Source organism: Pteropus vampyrus, unplaced genomic scaffold, assembly GCF_000151845.1.
Source record: "Pteropus vampyrus isolate Shadow unplaced genomic scaffold, Pvam_2.0 Scaffold94, whole genome shotgun sequence".
Classification (NCBI taxonomy): Eukaryota; Metazoa; Chordata; class Mammalia; order Chiroptera; family Pteropodidae; genus Pteropus; species Pteropus vampyrus.
Window position 1 is genome coordinate 271,398 of NW_011888875.1, and position 6,384 is coordinate 277,781.

The 6,384-nt window shown below is 43.0% G+C and overlaps 1 protein-coding gene across 1 annotated transcript in view; it reads left to right on the forward strand.

The window, feature by feature from the left end:
- The window catches only part of MARCH11 (membrane associated ring-CH-type finger 11), a 148,944-nt gene that overhangs the window by 43,376 nt on the left and 99,184 nt on the right, over positions 1–6,384 (forward strand). The gene's annotated exons all lie outside the window — the stretch shown is intronic.

A 6,384-nucleotide genomic window follows, 5' to 3' on the forward strand; every position in this document is an offset into this window, starting at 1 on the left:
TGAGTTCGTATTTATTATATCAAAGATTATTTTCTCTTAAATGTATTAACTTATGTTTATTTATTCAAAATGTTCTACATTTGAGAAGCCTTATACAGCTGCAGTGTATAACTTGTGGTTTTGTATTTCAGTTTCTTGTTGTTGACTGAACTGGAAGGGGCTAGGTTGGGGAGCTCAGCCAGACAAGGGAAGAGTTGACAAGCACTGTAACTGGTATGGGCTGTAGGTCAAGTTCCTAGATGTGGGGAGCATTGGCTTCTATCTGCATCTGTCCAACAGTCATTCCCCCTGGTAACATTTCTCTTCCCTTGAGGACTCTGCCCACACTAACCATGTACTTCCATCGACAGTAACTTTTGTGATTGGTCAGCAGTTCACAGTCCAGATTAGATGAATCACAGTCTTCTCCTGAAATTTCTGAGGTCTGAAAAAGGGGCAGATTGGGATGGAACAGGGGTGGGATATGAAATTTATGATCTAGTGTAAACATGGAGCTGCCTCCTTTTCTTGTCTCCCTTCTAAGGCAGAGTGGGGCAGACATTGCTCCTAATCTCGGCAGAGGCCTTGTCAAAGACATGGAGATCCTTGGATTCTACAGGGACAGCAACCAGGATTCAGGCCAGTAGCCTGCCAAAGCCAAGCTATGGCATAGCATGCCTGTATGCTTCTCACTTCGTACCTCCTGGTGGTAACACTGATAAGGTGCGCAGGTGTGTGAGGGAGAGCAGGCAGGGAAAGGAAAAAGAGAAAGGAGACTTGGGCATTACACTGTGCTTATTAATCTCTAATTGATCCTTAGGGACTCTGACAAAGGTATCCATAGAAGAGTTTGTCTCTGTCTAGCAAGTTCTCACTCTAGCGAACTAATTTTCTGCTCTCTATTCAAACATCATGAAAGCATAGCTTTCTTTAAGTTATTTGTATGAAACTTTATCGATAACTTTTAAAAAGTACATAATAGTTCTTTTGAATGAAAATTTTAGTTACTATTTATTTAATCCACATTTACTAATGTGGATTAAATTAGAAATTTAGATTGACAGTAGAATTTTAGTTACTATTTATTTAATCCGCATTTACTAATGTCAACCTTTGTAGTATATGTGGATTAGTAAATGTGGATTAAATAAATAGTAACTAAAATTCTAATGTCAACCTTCGTAGTATATATTTCAGAGAAAAGGTGAATTAAACAGCTCAAACTCCATGTAGCTTATGATCTAACACAAGAGTTGAGGGCACCCAGGTAAGTGCATAGCTAACCATGAAGCAAAGCATAGTATGATAAAGGTCATAAAAATCACATTTAATGTGTGAGTTTGGTAGGAAAATAGATGATTTTCAGCTGAGAGGAATCAGGGCCGGCATTATTCAAGATCCTTCTAAAGCTTGGGTGGCCCTGTCCAGTCATGCTGATTCAATTTCATTCCAGATGCCAGTCGGGTTAAGGATATCCAGTGCACATAATAATTGAACGTATTTGTATGTCTTCAACCTGTCAGTTAAGCCTTTCAGCATTTTCAAGATTCAAGGCAGGAAGGCTAAGGGAGAAAATAGTGCTTGGTTATTTTTTGTAGTTAAAAAAAAAACCAATATGATCTTTTTCAGATCAGACATCCTCTTAAGACATTTTATTGTTTTGAAAGTCTCGAAACATTCTAGAGAGATTGAAGGAAGCATGTTTGGTAAAAATTAGAAAACTAATCTCATAGCTTTGATTGTATCTTTATGACGTTTAAATATCCATGAGCTTTCAGAGAAGATACCAGATTCTTGGAGAAATGTCAGGTCAAAGGAGGTTGGTGAGGATCAGGGCACTTGGTAAGGGTACAGAGGGCATGGACCAGCCAGGTTAGAGTGGAAAAGCCAGCAGGGACAGGGAACAATGGGGAGAAGCAAGAGGCAAAGAGAAACTGTGAAGGAAAGAGTGGTACCAAACTTACAGGTGGAACTGAGAAATGCAGAATGCAGGGGAGTGTAAAATCACATGAAGAACTTGATGGCTCATTAATGAGTTTGGTCAGATGTGGAGAGCATCCATTCATACTGCTTCACTTTCCCTTACGACCAGTGGAGTGAATTTTCAAATTTCAACTTATTTCTTGAATGAGAGATTAATGTCGACTAAGACTATGACTTTACTTTTATATGGTAGCTAATGACTCATTAGGCGGTGACTACAAATTACTGAGAACAGAATACTTTTAACTTGGTTAAGTCATGAAACAAATATTTTACATCCCATGAAGCACAGCAAAATGCTGTGACTGCATCCTTCATTATCTTACAGATTGCATTCCCACATGGGAACTATGGGTTAACCAGTGCCTTAAGCAGAGGCTGATTAATAATTACCAGCTTGATTATCTGAATTATTCATATATTTGTTTATTAAGTACTGGCTGAGCACGACTCTGACTAGGCACTGTCTAGGCACTGAAGACAAAGCAGTGAACAAAACAATCTTTGATGGAGCCAGTGTTCCAGTGGAAGATGTTAGATGAGAAAAGACACCAACAAAATACATACAGTATGTAAGTATATAACTTTATAGTAAAGCAAAATGAAAAAGAGTAAAACTGAGCAAGAGTGAGAGTTAAAATCAGAGTGGAGGATTCTATTTCAGATAGGAAGGAGTCTTTTTGATGAGGTGTCTCTGAGCAGAGAGCTGAGTGCAATGAGGGAGTGAGCCATAATAATGGGAAGAGGAATGAAGAGGGAGTGTGCTTGCTAGGTCAGCCTGCTAGGAATGAATAACAGGGGTGGGAGACAGGCTGGTGAGGAGGGTATGGAGATGTCTTCACAGATGTGGCCAGGAGCTAGATTGAAGACTTGAAAGGCATGCTAAGATTTTTGATATTTCAGGAAGTATAGTGGGAAGCCATTGGTGGGTGCTAAGCTGGGGGATGACATGACCAGACTTACATGTGAACAGGATCAACCTGGTCGCTACAGCGGATGGTTACAAGAGTAAGAAGCATGGTGATGGGAGGCTGTTTTGGTTGTCCGGGTGCACTACGATGGTGGTTTGAACTGGGATAGTGGGAGGTGAAAAGTAGTAGCGAAATTTGAAGTATATTTTGAAAGTACATCTGAATTTTTTGCTACGTGGAATATATGATATGAAAATTAAAGTCAAGGATAACTTTAAGGATTTTGGTGTAAGCAGCTAGGCGAATGAACAGCTGGTTTACTGGCATAACGAAGCTTGAGAAACAAGCAAATTTGGGGGTGTTGTTTGCTTCTGGACTGAGTCAGAAGTCTACTTAGGTATCTAAGTAGATCGGTCAAGGAGATAATGTGATACATAAGTCTAGAGTTTAGTGGAGAGGTGAGAATAGGAGAAATCAATTGTGGACTTATCTGCACACGGCATTGTGTTGTGTGGTGCTGACATTGCTTTAGTTCTGGTGTACATCAGAGCTACCCTCTGCCTTGAGTGCTCACAGCACAGACTGTGCTTCGCCATCCTCTTTAAAAGTCATCCTCCCACCTGCACAACATAACCTGTTGCTCTGTAACATACTTAGAGTTCTTAATTTCTTTCCTCAGTTATTTGGAGACAACTGAGAATTCTGTATATAGTACTCAGTGGCCACAAAGACCAATAAATACACCAAAAAGGTGTCAACTGAACAATTATGGAGCATCTGAAAGGGCTAAACTTAATAGAATTGAAAAGCAATTCTAAAGTGCTGCCTAGGCTAACTCTCCTTTTGTTTGGAGGCCATATCAAGGTCATCATACCTAATCTAGCTTCAAGGTCATTCTGAAACCATTCTGACCTAGTGCAGCCTGGATCATTTTCTATCTAACAATCCTGAGGTGACATGTTCACTAGGGAAGTTCAAGGAGAATATTCCACAGATATCCATTAACATCACTAAAGAACTTTTGGGGGACATATTTGCCTGGGGCCTCTCCCACTTCTCATCTAACTTTTGGATTCAACTCAAGGAAGTCCTGGCATTTAAGAGGTTTGTACCTTCCTAACGAAACCTCTTTTAGTAAAGGGTACATTTTACTGTGTGTGTGGCGAGGGGAGAAAAGGGAGACATGAGAATGGAGACTTTTCAAGTATTTGTTGTAATATTTTTATCTTTCTCCCTGTTTATACAGGTTGAAGTAGGTTGGCTGTGCCTTTTAGTGTTACCTTGAGTTGATAGAATTGCCTCTCCCATCATTTTTTTTAGTTGGTGCGTGCACATCAGCTATCGTATGGCTGTCAGTGGCTGCGGGTGCCCTGATGTTCTTCATCCAATGTCTGTTTTTCTATTATTTCTTCCACGTGAGAGCCAGCAGCTGAGTGTGGTTCATGCTGTGCGTGTTCCCCATTGTTCTCTATCTTTATGGCAGAAGAGGAAGTCAGAGTTCCTAAGGTGTTTTTCCTTGATACACTGACGACTCACTTAGTTAACTGGAAATCATGAACTAGTTTCCCCTTTTCGGGGAGAGATCAAATTGAAGGTCATAGAAGCTGGGAAATAATGTTTTCACGTGGCTACTCACCTTATTTATACCAGAATTATTTTTCCAGAAACTACCGAGAGGACACATGTAGCATTGTGCCTGTTTCCTCCTTTATCCCTGGGACTTTGCCATCTGAGTCATTCTGTATTGTTTATACAGAACTCACAGCTTTTATGCTATCCTTCAAATAACAATGTCCTTTATCTCACCTGGAAGAAATTTACCAGTCGTAAATTGAATTATTTAGGGGATTTAAAAAAAAAAAAATTTAGACACCTTTTAATCCACAAACTTAGGATCGAGGCTTATGATGATGACTATGGCAATATACAGACTTGTGCAATGTCATTTTGACAAGTAAGACTGAAAATGAAAGCGTATCTACAATCACATTTCTTCAATGTGATAAGTTCCTAGGACATTCAAGGGTTGTTCTTCTAAAAATGTGCTTGTTGCCTGCCACTCTGCTACCAAAAATAAACTAGTCTGAGGGGCCTAAGTATGTGTTAGAGGACATTCCTGGGAATTGTTTCACTGGGGATCATTTGTGACATTCTCGACTTCTTTTTTTACTTTCTTTCTTTCCTTTTCAACCAAACCAATTTCTGTCAAAAGAGCTGGGGCATTTTTTTTTTTTAACCCAAATATACTTACTGCCAAAATGTATAATGGAAAAATTAATTTAAGCTGGTAGTTTATCTTGACTATCATGTAGTATACAAAACTGTTTTAAGAGGCAGGAGAGAGGATTGGGGAAAAAAATCATTCTGTGTTTGAGCCAGAAAATCTAGTCAGTTAGCTCAAAAGTTCTTTGTTAATAGTCCTGTGACCTTGAACAAGTTACTTCGCCTGATTCTGGGTCTTCAGCTGTGAAATGCGGCCAAAAATGACTGTCCAATGAGAGTCTGTTGTGCCCAAGACGTTAAAGTGTTACACTGGTGAAAATCGCCATTGATTTGGATAGACACATTGAAGCATGTGAATCCAATGCTTTGTGATTTTGCACTGTACGAATTTGGAAACCAGTGCATATGCACGGTTTTCCATCCAATTCTGAAGGTAAGGTAGTTTATTTCAGAACACAACTGAGGGGGGACGGCTGCCCTGCCCGAGACGAGTCTCCGAGAGGGTTTGCGAAGTGGAGTTATAAGATAAACTGGCTTTGGGGTGCGTAAAACTGAGATCCAAGGTTGCAGCCACTTCTACGGGAGGAGAGGTGTCACTGAGTCTTTTCACAGCAAGGATGAAAGTGACCACCCGCCACAGAACGTGGCACCAGGGTTCACTAGGAGGAACCACTCCAGGAAATGACCCAGTGTCATCAAGGCATTTACAAATAAATCCGGATCCCCACTTGGGAGGCAGGGGGGCAAGGAGGGCAGAAGGAGGACTTAGGCTCGAGACTCTCCGTGAGCGTGCCCTTGAGGGAAAGGGCCGGGAGGGCTAGGAGCGAGCGCTGGGCAACGGCGGTTACTGTCCCCGGGGTCCGCACGCACTTTGCCTTGCCCCTGCTCAGCGGGCTCCGGCGCGACCAGGGCCCCAGCCTCGCGCGCCCCGACTCCCACGCGCTCTCGGTTCGACCCGCGCCGCCGCATCTCAATTGCCCACTCAGTAACGGCCTCCGGACCGCGGCCTGCGACCCCAGCCCCACCCCGCTCACGAGAGCCGCAGTGCCGCGCGGTTTGGAGAGGGGTGATCCGGTCCGGAACAGACGTGCGTGGCTTTGGGGCGGGGTCGGTGGAGGCGGCTTTGGGATGCCCGTCCCGGAATCCGGGAGAGTCCTCTCCTCTTCACGCCCGGGGTTCGCCCCCACCGCACCCACCCCTCCCCCGGACCGCCCTCTGCTCTCCTCTAAACGAGCCCCGCGCCAGCCCCGCTCCCCTGTAGACCCCTCCCCCGCCCACCCCGCCCCCG